Raw genomic sequence first — 24,318 nt, 5'->3', positions numbered from 1 at the left:
TACCTAGTTTACATAATTTGTGGTATTCAAGTTAAGAACAGGAGATCATACAGCCATCTGCTGGCAACAGGCTCAATAACAGCTTCTAAATAACCCAAGCTGAAAACATTTACTGAACATAATGTGCCCTGTTAAATACAATACCAAATCATATAGAGTTGCCGCCCAACATAATACCAATTCTCGAGTATCTTCTGTCTTCTATTGTGGGGGACTATTGATGTTACATTTGTAGCTGGGGGGTGGCGGTGGGGCCGGGGGGGGGCGGGGGGGGGGGGGGGGGGGGGCAGGGAGGGAAGTGTCGTCTTTACAATGTGTTGCTGGTGGAGATGTGCACACTTTGCACAATTTGACCATTTTACCGTTTCCCCGAAACTCCCACTTTTTCAAACGTTTACGAGCAGTTCACTAAGTAAAAGTCTCCACAGCCAGAAATGTGGATTTTGCTCCTCGCTCTTTCTATAAAACTCATAGTTCAGGCTTGATTCTGCTCTAGTGAAAATGAAAATCACAAAGGTCAAGCTAAACTGGCAAAGTTATTTTCAAAATGTCCAATTTACTACGGCTGTCAATTTCAGACAAACTTTTACGGTTACAAAATTCTAATCAGCTCTATCTGATCCGCAACTTTTTTAGTGGAAAAAAAAGTGCAATTTTGTAAGATGCGCAGGTTCGTACATCTCTATTTACTGTATGTGTCCAGTGTGTATTGCATACCTGGTGAGGCAATACTCTTTGACAAAGGGCGTTCTGCCCGAAACGCGTCAGAGTACTTGACTGTTGTTCCCTGCATACCATGGATTAAAGGTTATTTTTTTCATTTTACTGCGTGTGTTTAGCCCCCTAATTTTCACCGTTGTGCTCCGCTTCTATCCTTTGGATTACTTCATACCTGGTGAGGTGCCTACACTATAAAAGCTTTGTATTATGCACTGAATAATGAAACACATGGCATGGATGGTAGAGAAGATGTTACATTGCTGAGTGTTCCAACTTTACTGCCACATTAGTGCATCTTTGGAATGCACCTTCATGGTTTTCAATCATTAACGTACTGAAGAACACCGTTTGCAGATACAGCTGCTGCTCTTACAAAGCCAGCTTTGTATATGTACTGCACAATGGTGCAACCACAAGGGTCAAAGGAAAAAGGCTCTCAAATAAGTATTTTCATGGAAGAAGAAACGGGGACAAAGGGCCAAGCTTTGGAGAGTGTGGTAGACCTGATGAATGGAACAGCCTTCTAGCAGGTGAGTTGGACAAATACATTTTAAGAATTTACGAGTGCTAGAGATGAACACAAGTAAACCCTATGGAGTTGGAAAGCAGCTAACCAAAGAGTATATATATCATTCTGTAGAAGATAGGAAAGGTGGGCTGGTATAGCGGCCAAAGTGGCCTTTATGTGCTGACAGTTTATGTTTCTGGTCAAATAATGCACTTTCAAGGTGTAAAATAAATCCTCATTATGCTAAGTATTACTTAACCACCTGAGGGCCAAAGGATTTGTGTGGTCCAGTGCTAGTCCCCCCTCCTGAAATATGTGATCATGTGATCGTTCATTGGTCACATGATCCCAATGTCACTGTGGTGACATAAATGGAAAAGGAGGGTCCTCCTCTTTTATTCAGATCCCATTCAGAGTCCTTCTACAAAAACTGGCTAAACATAACATACAGGGTACATTACAAGGGCCTCCAGATGGGTCACACTTCTGGCCATAAGGGCACCCAAAATGTTACATCTGTTAGCTCCAAAATATGGACTTAAATATGTTGTTGTGAATTATTACCATATTTTGCACAGTGTTTTTGGAGGGACCCTCAATGACTGTAAAGTTGAGGAGATTCATCTCTCACCTCCCCTACATGTTTTCCCAGATGTGAATATTTCTACAAGAATGCTCTACAGCAAGCTGTCAGCACCACATAAAAATAAAATTGTAATATTTAAATAATAAGAATGCAAGAGCATTAAAAGCTCCATTGGCTTTCCATGCTCTGTTTTTGCTGTATAGTGATTTGCGTGTGCATGTCTAGGGTCACATAGCGAAGAAGCTATAAGTTAATATTTTACGAGCAAGCAGTAAAAAATAATCAGGACCCAGGACAGCTCTAGCTGTTGAGTCACAGCTCACTATGTTTGATTCCAAAGCATTGTGTGGGGGCTCATACACAAAGCAGCTTTAAAAATGTGGTTATCTGCCTAATGACTTCTCCTTTCAGCAAGATTGCTTCTTTCTCCTGCTGTATCCCTCCTTGTCACACATGCATGAGCACCAGCTAGTGCAGTGTCCTGGGTTTGTGGGCCAAGGGAAGGGAGTCTGCTCCCCTCATGCATGACTTTTACTAATTTGAATTCTCATAATTCATTCTTAAATTGTCCTGGGCACAGATATTTTAAGCACAATTTATTCAATTCTTGGTGCCTGGTGGATGAGGCATTTAGAGATAAAGTGACTAGCCCAAGGTCACAGGAAGTTGACACTGGGTCTCACACTTACAGTAGGCATGGGACATAGTCATTTTATCCGGGCGGAGGCGCGCTGAGGCTCAGGGAAAGCGGTGCTTTCCCTGGCCTTACACAGCGCGCCGTCCGTGGGCGTGTCGGGGGCGGGTCTGGGGGCGGGCCAGTGACGTCACAAAGCTGGTTTGCCCTCATTGGGCGAACCGCTCACGTGACCGGCCCTGCGCTCCGGCGAGCGCCAAATTTGAAACCTTCGTGAGACACGCGCTTCCTCAAGCGTGCGCGAGCCCCTGCTAAAGCCGCTCTCATTGCGGCTGCAGGGGCTCAGTGCCGAGTGTGAGCGCGGCTCAGCACGGCTCAGCCTTGCTCACACTACTATGTCCCAGGCCTAAGGCTTCCCACTTAAAGGAACATGACATGAGATTTTGTAAGGGTTAGGGGAGCGGGTAGACTGTATATAGGATATTTTTGTTGGACAGTGGTTTTAGTGGAAGAAAAGATATTTGTGAGTATACGGGATCCTCTTCTGTATTTAGGTCCGTTGGGGAATAGTACTTTTGTGGAAGTTGTATAAAAGGGGATTCCTGCTGTGTGCAGCACATTAATAGGCTGTATAGATGTGTAAGTATGCAGAAGGCAGCTGCTGAAGAGCAGAAGATATACAACTGAACTACAAATGGATAAATACCTCCCGGGGAAAAACATTATTGATTGTTCTTTACAGGCAATGTATACAATATTACGTATTGTATAATTTACAGGAAGAATGAGTCCATGACTTGCTTCATTATTTAATTTTTGGTGCCAGGGATGGGACGTGACTTGCTCAAGGTCACTGGAAGCTGGCAGTACTCTTCCTACATTGTTTCCATTACTAAAGCACTAATTTTGCTTAAATAATCCAGGCAGAAGACAGGCAAACTCTGCCTCTTGTGGGAAGTCCTAATAACTATTGGCCTCCACAATTAAAACACTTTCCTGTTCACCCAGTGCAGCATTAGATGGTTGTGCATAAGTAATAAATGTCCTTATTCTGAGGTGCTGTTCCCCACCTCTATAAGATGGGAAAGTAGTAAGTTTGCTAGCTGGTACTGATCCTGAGCTAAACTTTCTCTCGAATGCAAGAACTGTAAAGCATCCACCATACTTGAGTTTCACTCAAGTCAACATTTTATAATCCATGTATACATACCAATTCAAAGTGTTATAGGGTCTTGCACTCACCCATGAAGATTATTTTCTATATACTCTAGGTGGTGGTATGGAGAAGAAGCTTGGATCGCTGTCTTTAACAGAAAAACATTCTCATTCACACACAACAATAGTTCAAAGTGAACTGAACAGTTTCAACATTTTATTAGCAGGCAAACAGTAAAAACGCACAACGTTTCGGGGGTTATCGCCTTCGTCAGGTTACCCCTGTATTTTTGTGTGCGGTGGAGAAAATGCATTTCCATTAAAGACAACGTATACATGCAGTACAACACATCCACTGCAGGTTTTCCATGCTTCTGTAGCATATGAACAATTTTAACATTGTTCTTCCAATTTTAACTGGTTCATGTTCTAGTTGCCGCCTGTCAGAAGACCCAGGACGGACCAAAACGCTGACCAAGAATAAAATCAGTTACAATGGTAAGAGACTGTTTAGTATTGTGCTTTTAGGAATATGGATTCCAAAAAGTAGCAACTCTGCTTCACCCTCTACCTACAGGGGGCCATATTTAGTATTTGTTGCTAAGCTGCAAGATATAGCATGGCCCAGTCTAATATGTAGAAGTGTAAGGTGCCTTATGGCTCAGTACTCCTTAGTAAATAAGTATTTCCACCCACAATTCCTAAAGTCTGAGTTATATGCTCAATTTGAAAGACAATGCTAGCAGACCATGTACAAATCCAAGCCAAGGTTATTACACAACAACACATTTCCACTGGTGTGATTTCTAACCCATTGAAATGCAATTTGCAAGTCAATACAATAGAGCAGCAAATCCCACAATTTAGTGCCTTACTGCATGATGACAGGGGGCAATAACGCTGACTATGATTTGTAATGATATTACCAAGGTAATTACCCAAACCTACACTAGCTAAATAAGACGGCAAATAATGGTACCTGTATAAATGCCAAGTGAAATGAGAATTGTCTCTGAATGTCACTCCCACCACTGATACTCTCACTTTCGGCCATACAGTATATTCACTATGAAAGAGCAGATAGCCTTTATTGGTCAATAATGGCCAATCATTTCAATGGCCAATAATACAGAGTGCTATATGGATATTGGGTATGGATATTGCACTAATGGAAAAACCCGAGTGTCTCACCGAGCTATAGAATATACAGTGCTGACAAGGACTGCTCTGTTTGTACATTCAAACAGATCCATATTGAGCACAAACCAGTAAACAGAGGGTGGGAACTGTCAAGACTGATCTCCCCAAGGTGGAGTAATGTAGGTCTTGAACACACAAACAGCTGTGCCAATAAAAAGCCCATGCGGTGAGCTAAATAAGAACTACTCAGAGGAGGAGAAGCAAGCACATGGCAAGCTACCAATCACCACCCTTTGCCAGATTACAGCTCAGAAATTCTACATTGCTTTCCCAAGACACACGAAGCACGCAGACCACGGAGAGCCATGCTGTCAGTGCAATGCAAAACCACTGATATAACGAGGAAGAAGATGTTTTACAATCTGTACAAAAGAAATGCAATCACCGCAGTACAGGCAGAGACACCAGCTTTGGGTCTCTGGGAACAGGCACGATCACAGACATTTCCGTAGCACTCAGAACCCCCAATTCCACAGCATTGTGTTCTTGGACTCTTCCCAGTGCTGGAGATACGCTCTATTCACATCAAAGGGTCTAAAATATTCTCCAGCACGGGGTGAAGGCGGCTCCACAGTGTATTAATAAGGGTTGTAGTGAACAATGGAAGCATCCCAACACATCAGCCTCATTCAATATACTGTATATTGCTGAATATGGGGGTCTGGAATTAAATCTTCCTTTTAACCCCCACCTGACCTCTTTTTAACCCCAGCATATAATTGTTAACACATACTTTAACCCTCTCACTGTCAGACGGATCTGAACCTATAAGACCCTTCAACACATTTGCTCCCTTGGGACAGCGACCTCCTTCTATTGTCTCTGTATGTCTTAACATATATATATTTTTCTGTCATATAATGGCCACCCCCCCCCTCATTGTACTGCACTGTGGAATATGTTGGTGCCATACAGGTAAAAGATAATAATAATCATTTTTCGACCATCATTTACTGATGGGGTTAATCAATGCGGGACAGCTCAAACCTACTCATAAAATAACAGCCCCTGCTCCCTGCTCCTCTTTTAAAGCCAACAGGTACTTACAAATACGCACAGTACTCTGAGATGTGACACTTTATAGTGGCTATGATGGGTTATCGTATAGTGTGGGTATAGTGTGGGAGGTTATATTATGTTGTGATATACTGTACCCCTCTGCTTCAGGACTCTGATACTTCTCCTGGGTGTGGTTGGGAAATGCTGCACTTCCTGGTAAATGCAGTCTCATATAGATAGATATACACTGGCGACACACTTTATTCGAGCTCGGCTAGTCCCACGAATTCGGGTATACCCGGGTGTATTGAAGTTTGTGACTGTTTTCTGCCCGAGTGCATTGAGGTATTTTCCATGCAGGGATTGAAGCATTTTATTCCCGCTGGCTGCAATACTGCACAGTATATATATATATATACTGCATTACAATTCATGAATTTATGCCATCTGGTAGACACGCGAAGCATTGCAGCCTATTAAATCCTAATCATTATCATTTAACAGATCAGCCGCCCGTCAGCCAGGCATGAACCCAGGCTGGGAAGGCAAACGCAACGGGGCTTGTCAGAGGTGAGGAGCGGCGCATTCCAGGTATCTGCCAGGTACATACTGGGTATTTGCTCGAATAAAGTGTGTCGGTGCAGTAATAGAGCAAGAAACCTCTCCGCAGAGAAAGGGAATCAGCGGGCACTGCAGGCAAAAAGTAATGAAGGCCGGACTGTGCTAAACAAAAATGCTTTTATTAATCCATTAGCAAAAATAGGATAAAAAGAGAAACAGGATCCCCTGTGCGCTCTAACGCGTTAGTCCAGCCTTCATTACTTTTTGCCTGCAGTGCCCGCTGATTCTCTTTCTCTGCGGAGAGGTATCTTGCTCAACTACATCCACAGTCTGGAGCACGCCTATCCGGATGACTTCCTATATGGAGTAAGTGATTTTATTTCAACCTCCCAAGGGATATAGCCATTAATGCGGGGTTTATATATATATAGGGGTCCGTTTTTGGTCAGAAGATCAGCTCCGGTCAAGCCTGTCCCCATCGCTAGGCTTATCCTCTACTCGGTGTCAAGACAGGTTGTTTATAAGGTATATTACTACCCAGTTAACTCTTTTGCCTCCGGATTTGAGCCGCATCTAACATATGAACTATATTTCTTTGGAGTTATACTCTGCAGCACATGTTTGTTTTGGAGGGGCTCATACTCCCCAATTGTCCTCTTCTAGATAGATACAATATATTTTATAATAATATAATCATATGTATAATAATATAATATATTCACATACACACACACAATAAATATATATATATATATATTTATATATATATAAAGCAACTGTAAATATTCCTGTATATTCATTTGCATGTCTTAGACAGGTCTGCAACCCTGTCTTTCACCATTATCACCCAGCAAACAGCACTTCCACTGCAGCAAGGGATTCTGGGAAATGACATGCAAATGAGCACACAGTGCCACTTTTTATCTCATGCTCACTGTGAGCATGAGATAAAAAGTGGCACTGTGTGCTCATTTGCATGTCATTTCCCAGAATCCCTTGCTGCAGTGGAAGTGCTGTTTGCTGGGTGATAATGGTGAAAGACAGGGTTGCAGACCTGTCTAAGACATGCAAATGAATATACAGGAATATTTACAGTTGCTTTATGCTTTACTGTGGAGGGTTTTAGTCACTTTTTTTTACCCACCATAACCTTAATAGTCGTGGTGATTACCTACTCTTATCTCATTTGAGCAAATGTCAGCAAGCCAACCTCACACTGATGATACCCATCAAGGTTGAAACATGTCTGTGAGTGGGTTAACTGACTTTGCATCTCCCAAGTCCTTGCATAAAAGCTGTGTTTAAAGCAGCATGCATTGACTAAGGGTTGCTCATGTAATGTGAGCATGAGATAAAAAGTGGCACTGTGTGCTCATTTGCATGTCATTTCCCAGAATCCCTTGCTGCAGTGGAAGTGCTGTTTGCTGGGTGATAATGGTGAAAGACAGTTTTGCAGACCTGTCTAAGACATGCAAATGAATATACAGGAATATTTACAGTTGCTTTATGCTTTACTGTGGAGGGTTTTAGTCACTTTTTTTACCCACCATAACCTTAATAGTCGTGGTGATTGTGTGTGTGTGTGTGTATATATATATATATATATATAGACGTATATGTATATGTATATGTATATGTATATGTATATGTATGTGTGTGTAAGAAATGCAATTTAGCAATAATTATATTGTAATGGATGAATCTGTTATCAAAGGCAGAATGTTAAATTATACAGTATAATAGTCTGGACTTTCCTTCATATATATATATATATATATATATATATATATATATATATATATATATATATATATATATATATATATATATATATATATATATATATATATATAGCCCCCGTATCCCTCAGGGGATTGTCACATGCTGCGGCTTAGTCAATAGGGCGGCTGCATTTGCAATTAAGGGCTTTTCAGTGCAAGGGAGCCTGCGCTGGCAGTTCTGAATAGGGACACGTAAGAGAGGCTGCAGTTACATGTTGCTAGGGAAACCAGTGAAGCTGTGAGAGATGACAGTTTTAGACAGCTTTTAAAAAGAGTGTCAGTTGGAGCTGGGAGCTGGGGGAGTTAGGGTGTGTGTGCAGGAAGCAGTAACCCCTAGCACTAGGCCTAGTTACCCCCAGAGGTCCCAGATAAGTTACCATTCCCCAGTTTGTGGTTGCTTCAGGGACAGGCCCTATGTAAGGAGATCTGCCCCTTTAGCTATTTGGTTAAGTTAGGACACCCTCAGTGTCGAGCAGCCTGATTGCTGGGTCTGGGCTCAGACCCCTCAGTTACATAGAGACTATCTTCGTGGAGGCCCAGCCAAGCAGTGACTGTGGCCTGCCGGCTACAGGCGGATCCCCGTCAAGGTACAGACGGTGTGGAGCTGTGGTGATATTATCCACGCTGGAAGTCACCCCACGCGTAGGAGGACATCACGTCGGATCAGACAGATCCATACCGGTTGTATAGCGGTACCCGCGGGCTGGAGCCCCGGGCAGGTATCTATAAATTGTGCACCAACACGTCCAGGGATAGCGCTATCTCCATCACACATGGGTGGGTTTGGACATAAGGTACTCTGGGGAATAGTTATGTTGATGTGTGCACCCGGTGCACTTCTTTGTGTACGGCTATATGCATTATTCTGTGTGGTACAGGTACCGAAGTTATTAGTATTAGCAATAGTAAACAGTTATTAGCATACCCTCTGTGCGTGTCTTATTATTGTGGTTCCTGTAAGAGGACCATCCCACTCAGGTGGGAACCCTTACAGGTGGAGGCACTGTGTACGATGAATCAGGTAACCCCAGGCTCCCAGTAGCGGAGGTTCAGGTCTACTGTGAGCCTATCAGGTGACGCACCACACCCGGTAACACAAGTGTAGATTTCCCCACATGGTCCCCATCTGCGATAGGGGGGGGGGGAAAGGTGTTACATATATATATATTATCTGATTGTATGTTCAGATATTGAACATTGGAGAATACATTTCCATATGTATTGGAGAATTACATAGAGGATACAATACAGTTGTTCCAATATTTCTGTAGATTTTGTTACATGTGAAGTATTCGAAGTAAAAGGTCAGATCTATTCTGACAGACAGAATTGACCCAAAAGGTCAATTCGTGGTCTAAAGTTGTTGAACAGCTGTAAGTCCTAACTGGGAAAAATGCTGCCATAAGACTTTTCAATTCAGTAAGTTTGAAACTACTTTTCAATTCAGAAGTAGTTCATATGTCATCAGTAATGTAGGTGAATACCATGTTGGGATATAACATTTTAAAGGTTAAAATGGCTGACTGGGTGGGTCTTTTTGGATAAATACAGCAGTGAGCTTAGTAAGCTTTAGGAAGGAAGAAAGGCCAGAGGAAGAAAGACCAGGCCAGAGTGATAATATATATATATATATGAAGAGGAGAAAAGACATGTTAATACCTGGAGAGAATATTAACAGAAAGAAGGTTACTATGTGCAACTATTCTTAAGAATATCAACTTGAAACATCACCATCGTCATTCTTACTATTTTTGTATGTAAGTAATTATTTTCAAAATAAACGTTTTGTTTTTGTGTGCAAACGACAAGAATGCTGAATTCTGTTATGCTGAAGTAAAAATATACAAAAAAGCGAATTTAAGGACATTTAACATTGGCGAGCCAGCCTTCCGTCAGATTTTTCGTCGCATTTGGATTAGAGGGGTGTGGTCGATACATCCTGGATCCAAGATTTGAGAAAAAATTGAAACGAACCGGAGGAAAAAATAGAAGTGTCAAGTTTTTGGTAGATTTGACTACAGTTGATTAACAGATCAGAGACAGAGAACTACGTTTCACAATTCTCCTAGAGGGAGACGAACTGTTCGGGGATTGCCTTTGTCTGGTTAAGTTTCCCAAGGAAGAAGGTACATTTGCAGGACGTGCAAGGAGCATTGTCTGGAGCATTTGAATGCGCTAAATGGAATAGCGTGGTATTTCTTCAAAGAAACGTTGTGACGTTTGTGGGGAAAAATTAGAGTCTTGGAGCACAAGTTTTCAGTGAAAGAAAATACTTAACAAAACTAACAAAACGTAAGTAATGGAATTTATTAATTCATATGCAAATGACAGTAATATGATGTTAAATGTGTTACCTCATACATCTACTGACACTGAATTGTGGTATTCTCTATGGGATCAGGTGCAAATAGAAAATGAGAGCATAGATAAGAAAATACTAACTATGAATAAAGATAAGAAAAAAATAAGAAATGTCATGAAAACGATCAGTGTTTCATTTGATGGTTTTTAATGATGAGAAATCGCGTAAAATCGAAGTTGTAAAAACTGATCAATGTTCAAATTGTAACATTTTACATAAACGCATACATGAGCTAGAAAAACAAATTGAAACATCTAATTCCAAATTTGCATGCGCTGCTGGTAAAGACAAAAAGAAAAAAAATACTCAAGGGGCGTCTTTTATTCCTAGTTTTAGTGCAGACGTAGATGTGACTGACATTAGCAGCACAGAACTGACAAGGAAAAAGTTCCATGACAAAGCAGCCACACTGAATTTAAAAATTCACGAACATTTAATGAAGGTATTAAAAGGTATACCTGATTATAAAAATCACCTGGATGCATTTCATAATGCAGACATTTTTTAATCTTATACTGGTCGATTTAATTTGACTGAGGAACAGAAAAATAAGATTTACAAACTTTGGTTACCAACTCACATGATTCGAAGGTTAAAAATGCCTGTCAGCATGCCTCAAGAGGATGAGAATGGTGATTTTATACAAGGTTCTTGCATTGACAGACTTACTCATATTAATTCAGATTTCCACCGGACAGGCCATTACCGTTGATATTTTGGAAAATCTTAAACCCCAAATTACAGAGGATACTTTTGAGTTTATGTTAAAAATTCCAGACTGCATACAAATGACTGTTTTCTGATCAAGATTCTGAAGAAAAAATGATTAGAGCATTTGTAAAAAAAAATTAATTTTTAGATCCAGTAACATTAGCAATTGCTTCTGAGAAAGAATCATTAGAAGTTGCTGCTCTTTTTATTGATAATATTAGACGTCAGCTTTTGCAGAATAATCCCAGACTTAAAATCTCAGAAGTTGTTAATGATAGAAATGCCTTTCATGACACTCAAAAGGTTAAAAGCTCTTGGAACAGACAGAATGACAGGAGTGACAACTACAGAACAGACAAGCCTTTGCGGCTGCAAGGTTTAAAATGTTTTCATTGCGGAGAAGTAGTGCATTATAGAAGAAATTGTGATGAATTCTTAGATCTACAAAAAAGTTTGCGGAAAGAGAATGTATTTGTTCAGCCCACAGCTCCTAAGCAAACACTGGATGCTCGCCTTGTAAAAAAAATTACAGAAATCATGGCTAGTTACACAGACACTAATGATCTCACACACAAACAGGTTTGTAACATAACTCACAAAGACGAAAGAGTTAATTCATCCTGACTAGATTATTTGAAACCACGTCCTTTTGAAGTAACCCCAGTAACTTTGGATAAAGAAGGAACCTTAGGGGGGTTTGATACAGAGTTTTTAATAGATACCGGGGCACAGTTAAGTGTAACAAAAGAAAAGTTACCAATGTTGCCAGGAACACCTCTTTGTAATATTGTGGATTTAGGCAATAAGGTAATTTGGAAAGATTCTAAAGGCAGAAAGCCTGCGTTAATTAATACTTCTGAATACGGTAACGAGAGAAGTGTTTGTCCACTTGAAATGGTCACTAGTGAGTTTCAATTACCTGAAATCAGTGATAATTTTTGTCTCAAGCAGATTGTGCAAATTTTGCCAAAATTGTGGGCACATGATAAAAATGATTGTGGCAGATTTAAAGATGTGATGGTTAATATGAAGGGACAGGATGTTCCATCTCAATGTCAGTACAGATTGCCAGAAGAAGCAATGGGTTCAGTTGCAGATATAATTCCAACACTTAAGAAAGATTTCCAAATAACACAAAAAACAGGACAGGATTTTCTCACAGAAGGAAATGCAATAGTTGATTCCTTGGCTAAGGAAGAGGTTTTAACAGAAGAGAATGTAGTGCTTACAGAGACTAGTGCCACAGCAACAGTTAGACACAAAGATACGCAATTCGTTTCCTTTACAGAGAAAAAGGCAAAGGATACGTCCATTGCTATTTCCCGGGTTGATTTAAAGCCTTCTTGTATCCATGAGGAAAAGGCCATAAATCATGACCAGAATTGGGAACTGCGTCTAATAGTCCCAAAACAACTAAAGGTATTTAGTACTTGTTACAATCATGAAAGTTTGGGTCACGTAGGACAAGAGACACTTTTGGACAGTTTAAAAGGAAATCCTAGGCTCAAAAGACAAAAAACACCTTTCCAATGTATTGCACCAGCAGATGGCCCATGGTCCACATGGCAAATTGATCACAATGGTTCCTTACCCTCAGGGAAGAATGGGTTAAAATATGCTTGGATTACGGGAGCTGTCTTTTCAAAGTGGATAGAGAGCATTCTGGTCAAGCAAAATGATGTAATTACTACAGCACGAGTTTTATGGAATCATGTTTTTTCAAGATGGGTTTTCCACGCATTCTTGAATCAGATAGGGGTTCCCATTTCACAGGTTTAGTGATGAAAGTTTACATGTGAAATTTTATGGATTAAATAAAGATTTAAAGTATCATCCATAATCAGCTGGTAGAATAGGATTTAAAATTTGGGAATTAAAATAGGACTTCTGTATTTCCAAAATTTAAAAAGGGAGGGGGGGAAGTAGATGACAATTATGATAACTTTTTAAGGAAAAAGTGTCTTTGGTAAACAAATTGAGAAGGATCTAATGATATAATTGACATTATAATTAACATTATGTTAAAGGTTATGTTTATGATTTATGTAAGTAATATGTAGACAGTAAGTGTATGGTCCAGATGGACTAAGGTTAAATATATTTCCAATATAATGATACTGCTGTATTTTTACAGGTCATATGTAATTGTGTGATGAATAAAGAATCAGATTGGATGATCGGAATCAAGAAGAAGGAGGAAAATCAACAAGAGTCATCACCGATGGGACTGAATATTTTTTCATTTTTTAGGAAAAATAACAAAATGACTATTTTTATTATATTTATTACTACTGAGACTATTGAAAGAAATAATCAATACTGAAGAAGTACAATGGGGAATTACATCTCTAGGAGTACAACAAAGTATGCTAGAAGAATTGTTATTGGTTCAAAATGATACAGATTTATGGGTGTGATGTACAGTATGTACAAGTATTATTATTTTTTTCTTTAAAAGTCCATATTGGGAAAAGAAAGAGTTTTATTTCCTATAACAGTACTAGAAATAGTGGTAGTACTATTCAGTTATTATTTTATAGTCTCCAATATCAAGATTTTTATTTTTTACACAATTATAGCAAGACTTAACGGATAATTTGTTTACGCTTGTTTACATTTTTATTCTAAAATCATTTGTTTACTACGCCAGGTCAAGATTATTTATCATTCATGCCTACTTTGTATTGAAACAGTAAAAACCTTTCATGTTTGAAGAATTAAATTGTATTGGAGGAAATCCAATAGGAATATATTTACACATTCTTGAAAGATGTAAATATGGTTCCATTACAATTTAATATATCTCAAATACAGGCATAGCCCGGTTTAAGAACACTCACTTTAAGTACACTCGCGAGTAAGTACATCTCGCTCAATAGGCAAACGGCAGCTCACGCATGCGCCAGTCAGCACGTCCTGAACAGCAATACCGGCTCCCTACCTGTACCGAAGGTGTGCGCAAGCGGGGAGACTATAGAGCCTGTTACAAATGCCTTATTTACATCAGTTATGCACTTATATGACGATTGCAGTACAGTACATGCATCGATAAGTGGGAAAAAGGTAGTGCTTCACTTTAAGTACATTTTCGCTTTACATACATGCTCCGGTCCCATTGCGTAGGTTAATGCGGGGTATGCCTGTAAATGAGTTTGTGTTCTCTTGGGAGAAATGGACTGAAGAAATGAACAAAAATTAAGTTTTACTTCAGATGTTACAAAAACATACAAAAGCAGAACATGTTTTTCAACATGAACAAGGTAAACTACAAGAGATAGAACATAATGGGTAATTACAGGCTTGATGGGCAAAGTTTTTAAAGAAATCTGTTATAATGTATCAGTATTGGGAAATATTTAATTTGTCTTCATCATTGTACGTTGTTATAAAATGATCTATTGTTTTTCAACTATTGGTAATATGTATTGTGAAGGCAGAGTAATTCAGAGATATGCTGTATTTTGACATTCTGTTTGATAATTTTTGAATGTGATATGTATGGTTGTTTGAATGATTTATAGTGATTCTTTTACAATCTAATTTAGGGGGGCAGTAAGAAATCCAATTTAGCAATAATTATATTGTAATGAATGAATCTGTTATCAAAGGCAGAACGTAAAAGTATACAGTATAATAGTCTGGACTTTCCTTCATATATATATATATTATCTGATTGTATGTTTAGATATTGAACATTGGAGAATACATTTCCATATGTATTGGAGAATTACATAGAGGATACAATACAGTTGTTCCAATATTTCTGTAGATTTTGTTACATGTGAAGTATTCTAAGTAAAAGGCCAGATCTATTCTGACAGACAGAATTGACCCAAAAGGTCAATTCGTGGTCTAAAGTTGTTGGACAGCTGTAAGTCCTAACTGGGAAAAATGCTGCCATAAGACGTTTCAATTCAGTAAGTTTGAAACTACTTATATGTTCAGAAGTAGTTCATATGACATCAGTAATGTAGGTGAATACCATGTTGGGATATAACATTTTAAAGGTTAAAATGGCTGACTGGGTGGGTCTTTTTGGATAAATATAGCAGTGAGCTTAGTAAGCTTTAGGAAGGAAGAAAGGCCAGAGGAAGAAAGACCAGGCCAGAGTGATAATACCATGAAGAGGAGAAAAGACATGTTAATACCTGGAGAGAATATTAACAGAAAGAAGGTTACTATGTGCAACTATTCTTAAGAATATCAATTTGAAACATCACCATCGTCATTCTTACTATTTTTGTATGTATGTAATTATTTTCAAAATAAATGTTTTGTTTTTGTATGCAAATGACAAGAATGCTGAATTCTGTTATGCTGACGTAAATCTATACAAAAAAGCGAATTTAAGGACATTTAACTATATATATATATATATATATATATATATATATATATATATATATATATATATATATTATATTATATATATACACATATAATATATATGTATACACACACACAACACACACACACACACACACACACACACACACACACACACACACACACACACACACACACACACACACACACACACACACACACACACACACACACACACACACACACACACACACACATTTTGTTTAAACAGAAGTAAAAAAAAAAAGCAGAACAGAGTTCTTCTCACACTAACCTCTGTTCAGTCTATTGCTACCCCCTCTGACTTGCAGTGGATTAAACTAGATAAAATTGTAATCATCTGACAGTGAAAGGGTTAACCCTGCTGAGTAGTGCTTTCAGCCTCTTGCAATGTCAGTGTGTGTGTGTGTTGTGCAACTGCAGAATAGAAGTTTTAACCCTCGCTGCAAAGCACATGTAGCCCACTGAGGTTTACAAAAACATCTAGTAAAAGATCAAACCTCCCCCTTCCTTCCCATTTTGTTATTTTGTAAGGCCTGATCGTTCCATGCATCATTTAGCCATAACATCTCTATCGTCACCCACTATGCATTTAATAGGCTGGTGCTAAAAAGATCTCTCTGTTCAGTTTAGGAAGCAGCGGTGAAGCTCAAGGCCCCTTCAACAGCTCCAGCTGACATCTAACTAATCTTCCTTGTCGAAAACATTATATTGATGCCATAACGCTGCTTATTTCCTAGATAAGGTTTTAATAGTGATGCAACAATGTTTCCTCACTGCTGCACAGCAGAATAAATCAGAGCGGCGGCTTAAATGAGCCTTGTACCTGCAGCCAACTTCTTACTCTGTATTTCTGTTCACTCCTCGCTCACACAGAAGTAGCTGCCGGTGTTGCCCCAGTTAACATAAAAGTTAACACTAAAAAGTATAACACACACGTGTGTTAAAGAGAGTGCGCACGCACTACTATTGTTTTAATGACATACGCGTTGACGCGGCATTAAATATCATGTTAACGGCGCCATAACACCCGTTACATCTGTGCATATAATGAGGGCGCCACCAGTAGTCAAAAATTGGAACGTGCGGGACACTCGTTATTTGATCTGAATGAATATAGCAGGAATCAGTGAAAATAAAAACATGCTAATTTTACCCCAGACACAAATAAGTAACAGTCGCAGACCATTACATTACTAAGCGGTTTGCATTTTTTTCAGCTTACACTACAATGTTCCAGGTCCCCAGAGTTGCATTACTGACCTAACGAGGGGTTAACCTAAGTTAACGCCTTGTTAAGCGCTAACGGTTATTTTCACAGCTCAGTAATAGAAATGGGCAAACGTGTGAAAATTTGATCCATTAATTAGTCACCGAGTTTTAGGCAAAATTCTATTTGGAGATATGAATGCGAATGTACAGTATACAATTCTGCCAACGGCCACTGTTTGCACATTCAGGGGAGAAATGGGAGAAGGGCGCGGGCAAGGGAGTCCTACAGGTAGTCCTCGTTATCCAACTTTTCCCTTTACAACGAATGGCATATCCAACACTTTACAATGCAACCCTATAGGCTGTTTTTCGATGCCAGAATGCGTTATCCAACGCTCACCGCCACTGATTAACATGGGACTCACTTTACAACGGAGTCACTATCCAGCGCTACTTCCAGAACAGATTCCGTTGGATAACCGAGGACTGCCTGTATTTTGTTAAAAGACCAAGAACTATTTATAGATCTCCTAAACAACATGTGGAGAGACACGTGCACAAAAAGGATCCCACCTGGGAGATATGCTAATAGGGGTAATATACATATACTTTGCATATCATTTTAGCATATATACCAGGTGTACTCCTTTTTGTGCACAGGTGTCTCTGTCTGTGTTTTTTGAAGGAGGGTTTCATGGGATATACATACAGTAGCTATATACATAGCTCTAGTAAAGTATGTCTCTCTAGTATATAATTAGCTTTAGGGACAGACGCATAGCCGGCGCCCACTGCCCTGAGCCCCGCAATTACAGAAGCCCCACGCTATTCCTCACAACAATGAAACTGATTTCCGGGCGAGAGCGCGGGGGCCACTGTAACTGTCTCTTACATTCTCTGGTGGCATCTCCTACTGCAGCGTCTTGTTGCCATGGTGCCATGTCAGGGAGGACATGTCGCACCGGACAAGGTAAGAGGTCCCTACACTGAGCCCCGCAAAACTCCAAGCTGGCCCTGGATATACGTTCACCTCAGAGAAAATAACATCCGATAATGATTATGATAATGATTAACGGACCTCAGTGGATCTGGTCCTATGTGACATTCCTACCTTAAGCCTCCTAAACCAGGTGTGGGCTGGGAGTACCTGCTCCTCTTGCAGTGGCCCAGATTAGAGTCTAGGATCAAGGATCAGGACACCCTTCTATGACCCTAATGATATATGGGGTAGAGTGCACATTCAGTGAGGTACCAATATTAACATCTTCCAAATGGCTTATGGCTTAGGTGAAAGTAAAAGGACTCTGCTGAAGACAGAGAGGTCTTCTCTAATCTCGACACTGCAAGGGGGGGGGGGGGTGCAGTATGCAACACAATGCTTTGCAATAAGTGTCACTCCTTCTGGCAACAGTCCCCTCGTACAGAATTCCGTGCAATATATACATACATGAAAATACTAACTCGTACTGTCACTGCTTTCTATGCATTTCAAACTTTGCCAACCACCTGTGCCAACCATATCTGTCATATGAGCCATCTCTCTACAAATTACCGAAACACCCAACAAAACGCAGGGATTGCAGAGGTAGAGAAAAGGTGATGTTGGAAAGGATAAGTAGATGTCACCAAAACATCTACAATGGAATCATTTTCAGTAGCTCAACTTCAATGCAGTGTTAAGAAGGCTACTGGTATAATCCCATGGGTGGATCTACACAAGGAGTTTGCTTGTATGCTGGTAGCTGATGGAAGACCTACAGATGTTTGTGTTCCCAACACCACGTTACATCTGTGGAAAAGCCACGGCAATGACATTTCTCTTTTCGACTCTCTAACGTGAAAGCCGATGTGGTAACCGAGTCACGCTAGATCTATCCATTCAACCCTCTCTAACACTGAGGGATCCATTGCTCTTATTAATTAAAAAATGTTCTTCCCCTCGCTCAGAAAGGATTGAGCCCCATTCAAATGAGTAGAGCTTGCATCTTTCAGACCAACGTGAAGCAGCCTCTCAGTATACTGAAAATGGGCCGATCTATTTAAGACAAAAATGAGGTTATTTTTTGCCATTAAACTGGAGGTACAGATGTTGCCAGAGAAAATTTTGCAGCAAGAATGTGACCCGGCAGTGAGGAATTAACTTGGTGTCCGATAGCGTAGAAAGTGCCCTCACAGAGCGACCACGGCTAGTACCTTCCCCAGAGCTGCAGCATTCAGCTTGGTCTGGGCAGTTCCGGGGCATCTCTACAACAAGGCATCTTCTTCCAGCATATCTTCACTTACTATGTTACATCGAGTGCATCAACTCATTGATTAGAGAGTGCCAAATGAGTTGAAGGGGAAGTTAAATACTTCACAATATAGTAATGAAAAGAGAACAAAGGAGAGAGACACAAAAAAGGCACCCCATTCTTCTCATCAGATTTTATTATTTGATACTGTATATAATATATTTATATATACTGTATATATATATATATATATATATATATATATATATATATATATATATATATATATATATATATATATATATATATGTGTAAAAGATATGAGTGCGCAATCAATCAAAATATGTAATTAAATAAGGGTCCCTAAATGCAGCCTCTAAATTCTAACCTCACACCAAGATTTGATACATATAAACAAAAAACAAATAAAGGGCGCAAATAGGTTAACCAATAAATAATGAATAATATAACCAATATACGAAGGTGTCCAAGATGGTACCAAAGTTCCAACTCCTTGTAGTCCTAATGAGAATGTACAGAAGCCACAATAGGGAAGTATTAAAAGGCAATTTTATACGCAATAGAAAATTGGCTACTTACAATGTAGCAGATAAATCAGGCAGTGTGGATATATATATTATTCATTATTTATTGGTTAACCTATTTGCGCCCTTTATTAACCTTTTTTTGTATCTATATCATATTTATACTTTTATATATTCATTTATGTGTACGATATATATAAAGACATGATATTATATAATATTATGGTCCAATTATTTAAGCACCTCATCAGTCTTTAGGTGGCTAACCATGTTGAAATTCCTCTAATAGTAGTTAGACCCTTCTATTAAATACAGTAGTTCATTACTACTACGGTTTTACATTAACATTCAGTGTATCATTATAATGAGTTATTATAGCATTCCCAGTTTTTCTATGCTTGAAAAAGTTATGTGAAACCTACAGCTCATATCCTAGAATCACAATGTAACAAGGAATTTTCCCATGGGGAACTTTTCAGTTCACAGCTTCGAATCTCTGCCTCAATCTCTGCCAGTGTGTTAGATGGGATCTCAAGCTCTGAAAGTTGCATTTAAGTATATTAGTGCAGTCAGTCTAGTGCGGGGGGGGGGGGTGAAGGGTACATCTCCAGTCCTCAAGAGCTACCAACAGGCTTGGTTTTCAGGATATCCCTGCTTCAGCACAGGTGGCTCAATCAGTGGCTTAGTCATTGACTGGCCAACTCTATTTCTCAAGAGCCACCAACAGATCAGGAATTAGGGATATCTCTGCTTCAGCACAGGAGACTGATTGAGTCACGTGTGCTGAAGCAGGGATATCCCTAATTCCTGACCTGTTGGTAGCTCTTGAGGACTGGCGTTGCTCACCCTTGGTTTAGGGGCCTTATTCTATAACGTGCAATAGCGCCAATTTGCCGCATTAAAGTTATTTGGACTTTCCATGCAACAGTGCCAGACCCAAGATATCAGCTGATGGGGAATTTCAGCCAAAACAACCCGATCAGCCTCTTCCTTGTATACAGAATAAGCCCCTATGAGTGGGCACTGCAGGGTGATTATAGCTATTGCCAGAACCCCAGTTTTGTAAATGACACATTTGAAATGTGCTACTTAATTTACTATGCGTATTATAATTACAGCGCAGTGAGCACATTGCATGGGCTATAACTCACACACGACAGCAGCAACCTGCGCTAACTCGTTTAAAAAGGTTAGGTTTAGAAATGAGCTCAGTATTGCATTGTGTTTACTGCTGTAACTTCATTCAATGCTGCACATGGTAGTAAGGTTTCCAAATCTGCATAAACTCTGCCTATTTAGTTTAATTTGCATATATCAGGAAGGTCTCCACCAAAGGGTCACGTGGGGCTTGCAAATGCATATGAAAAATGGAGAGGAATTCTATTAGTTAATGGTCCTTGGCAAGCACAAGAAAAATTTCAATCTAATTATGTGACATTTAATTCTAGCGCCCTTTTACTGTGACTTGATATATCATATCTAGTGTAGTCATTAGCATTTACAAGGGGCTACAGGGAGATCTGGCTTTAGGTGACGGGGCGTTCTTTGAAGACGATGCCGGAGAATGGTGGGCGGCAGTGGGCCTTTAAGTAGTGGTCACGCGGAGAGGATTGGGGACCGGAGGTGTAGGGGACATATACAGGGGGGAGATTGTTTTGAGTAAAGACCAAGGCGTTTGGATGGGGCAGAGTGATGTAATTAGGGAATAGAAATATGTTTTTTACTGTATTTATTATAGTAAAATGTTTTGAATCTAAGGGGTTTACACTAGTACAATGTTTTTTCAACCTTTTATTTGTTAAGGAAGATTAGATTGAAATGCAGGGGAACGCACCCCCCCCCTGCCTCCCCATCCATACACCCGCTCCCCCATCTCTTCCTCCCCACAATTGTCAGTCTCTCTCTCTTCCCCCCCTTTAACACTCCCCCCTCTCTGTGTTCCCCTTTACACTCCCTCCCTCCCCTCTTCTCACCTTACACTCTCTCCCTCTCTCTTCCCCCCTTTACACTCCCCCTCTCTTCCCCCTCACACTCTCCCCCATCTCTCTTGCCCCCTTATACTCTCCCCCTCACTCTTCTCCCCTCATACTCTCCCCCTCTCTTTTCTCTCCTCACATTTGCCCCTCACACTATCCCCCCTCTCTCGTCTCCCTCACACTCCCTCTCTCTCTCTTCTCCCCTCACAGTCTCCCCCCTCTCTCTTCTCCCCTCACACTCTCCCCCTCTCTCTTCTCCCCTCTCTCTTCTCCCCTCACAATCTCCCCCTCTCTCATCTCCCCTCACAATCTCCCCCCTCTCTCTTCTCCCCTCACAATCTCCCCCTCTCTCATCTCCCCTCACAATCTCCCCCCTCTCTCTTCTCCCCTCACAATCTCCCCCCTCTCTCTTCTCCCCTCACACTCTCCCCCTCTCTCTTCTCCCCTCACACTCTCCCCCCTCTCTCTTCTCCCCTCACACTCTCCCCCTTCTCTCTTGCCCCCTTACACTCTCCCCCTCTCTCTTTTGCCCTCACACTCTCCCCCCTCTCTCTTCTCCCCTCACACTCTCCCCCTTCTCTCTTGCCCCCTTACACTCTCCCCCTTCTCTCTTGCCCCCTTACACTCTCCCCCCTCTCTCTTGCATCTGCTTGCGCACACACACACACCCCCCTCTTTAAGCCTGTGGTGTTGCGCAAGTCCGCAAAGCATGCACCTCCACTTCTAAAGGGCTTTTTAGAAGTGGTTTGTCACACTTCAGATCCGCTAGAATAGGCCCCAATATTTAGGTTTGCTGTAGGTTGTTAAACCGCTTAGAAGATCGACATGGAAATCCTTCATTCCGTACCATGGGTGACAACACAATGTAGAGAGTTTCTAAAAACCTCACAATAATAATAATAATAATCACAAGAGAGCTCTGAGTGTTCAATAGCTTTGGACACAGTAACTTTACCTATGAAGAACTCTCAAGTTGTCTACACTTTCCTAACACCCGCTCAGCTACAGGACGTGGATTCTATTCGTATTGTACACTGCCTAAGAACAGGAAATGAAACATAACATGAAAACCAATAACTGCCCAGAAATCAAATCCATCAACAATGTCTACAAGTATAAATAAAGAGTCCACCCGAAGTAATACGTGAAAAGGAAACACAACAATCCCAGCAAACAACACAGCATATGTTAATGCCACAGATTTGCAGCGCTTTGCCGCGCTCTGATGCTTTTATCAAACCGCGCTGCTTGAATGATAAATGCAAAACTTTAGCAAATGGTGCACTTTTGCATTTACATTTGTGAATGCAGAGCATGATAATTACAACCCACTAAATCCATTGGCGTGGGTACACTTTGCTTCCTCAGTGCTGTGTGCTTCTTGCTTCATCAATTTAGTAGGAGCGGGATTCAAACAGCCCCTTGTCGTCAGTCGTCAGGCGCTGCAGCAATTTTATCTTATGGTTTTCAGGGATCAAAGAGTTTGTGATCTGATACAGTGAACAGAAGATACACGTCTGGACTTGTGACTTGGAAAATCTCTCAAGGCAGCATCAAAATCTAGTCTGTTCTACTACAGCAGGGGTGGCCGACAGCAGTCCTCAACGGCCAACAACAGATCAGGTTTTCAGGATATCCCTGCTTCAGCACAGGTGGCTCAATCAGTGGTCCAGTCGAAGACTGAGCCTCTGATTGAGCAACCTGTGCTGATGCAGGCACTTCGACTGACACACTGATTGAGACAACACTACTTGGCAAAAAATACAAGGCAAAAGAGGCCTGTATACAACCTTGTATGTACGAAGTTCGTTCTGGGACGTCATACATATGATGCTTAGATCATATTTTAACTTTTTTGTGCATCAACATTTAAGATTTAAAAAGTAATACCCACGTTCAGAAAATGTGCGTAGCATATATACAGGTTTTATACGTGGGGCGCATAATTAGCTGTTTGCAATGATATTTGCTACACAGCGTTGTGTTGAACACCGGATTGATACAATTCAAATGAAAACAGACTTATTTGTATTCTTTTATTGATCACTAGTGAAGTCAATATCACTTAGTGTAATATTATTTATTACACCATTACTGTGAAAACAGGACTTTTATTAATCTAAATAATGAAACATCCCATGCTGCGTCAAACACATTTTGGGTTTATACACAACAACTTAATTCTGCACCAACAACATAAGCAGAATTTTTAGGGGGTTTTATGATTTTAAAGCAGCAGTTCAAGCAGACAATTAAAAAAAAAATTAATTTAATATGTGTATCAATAAAATCTGCACAATGACAAGTGATTAGCTAAGGTGCCGATCGATCCATTCTCCTGCAATCGATCGCCAAATATTGCTTGAACTGCAGCTTTAACACAGTTTCAACAATGTTTTTTGGGGGGTGAGAACATACTGTTTTTTTTTAGTACATACTACAGCTCAACCCCGTTATAACGCGATCCGTTACAACATGAATCCGCTTATAACGCGATGCAAGCGTGGCTCCCAATTTTCGTATTTATGAATACTTTACAACACGATTATTGGTGTCTTAAATACTTTATTGTACAATGCATACAATTGTACATTATTTCTAACGCGATCCGCTTATAGCGCGATTTGATTCTTTGGACCCCACGCACAACGTTGCAAGGGGTTTGAGCTGTATTTATATCTGTGTTAATTCCATTTCAGTGCGCCACAATATTTGACTAGAAACATTTCTGCCGCTTGAGGTGCACGCAAATGCAATATAATTTAGGATGTT

This window comes from Ascaphus truei, chromosome 3, assembly GCF_040206685.1.
Source record: "Ascaphus truei isolate aAscTru1 chromosome 3, aAscTru1.hap1, whole genome shotgun sequence".
NCBI classification, from domain to species: domain Eukaryota; kingdom Metazoa; phylum Chordata; class Amphibia; order Anura; family Ascaphidae; genus Ascaphus; species Ascaphus truei.
Note: the sequence above shows the minus strand (reverse complement) of the source record.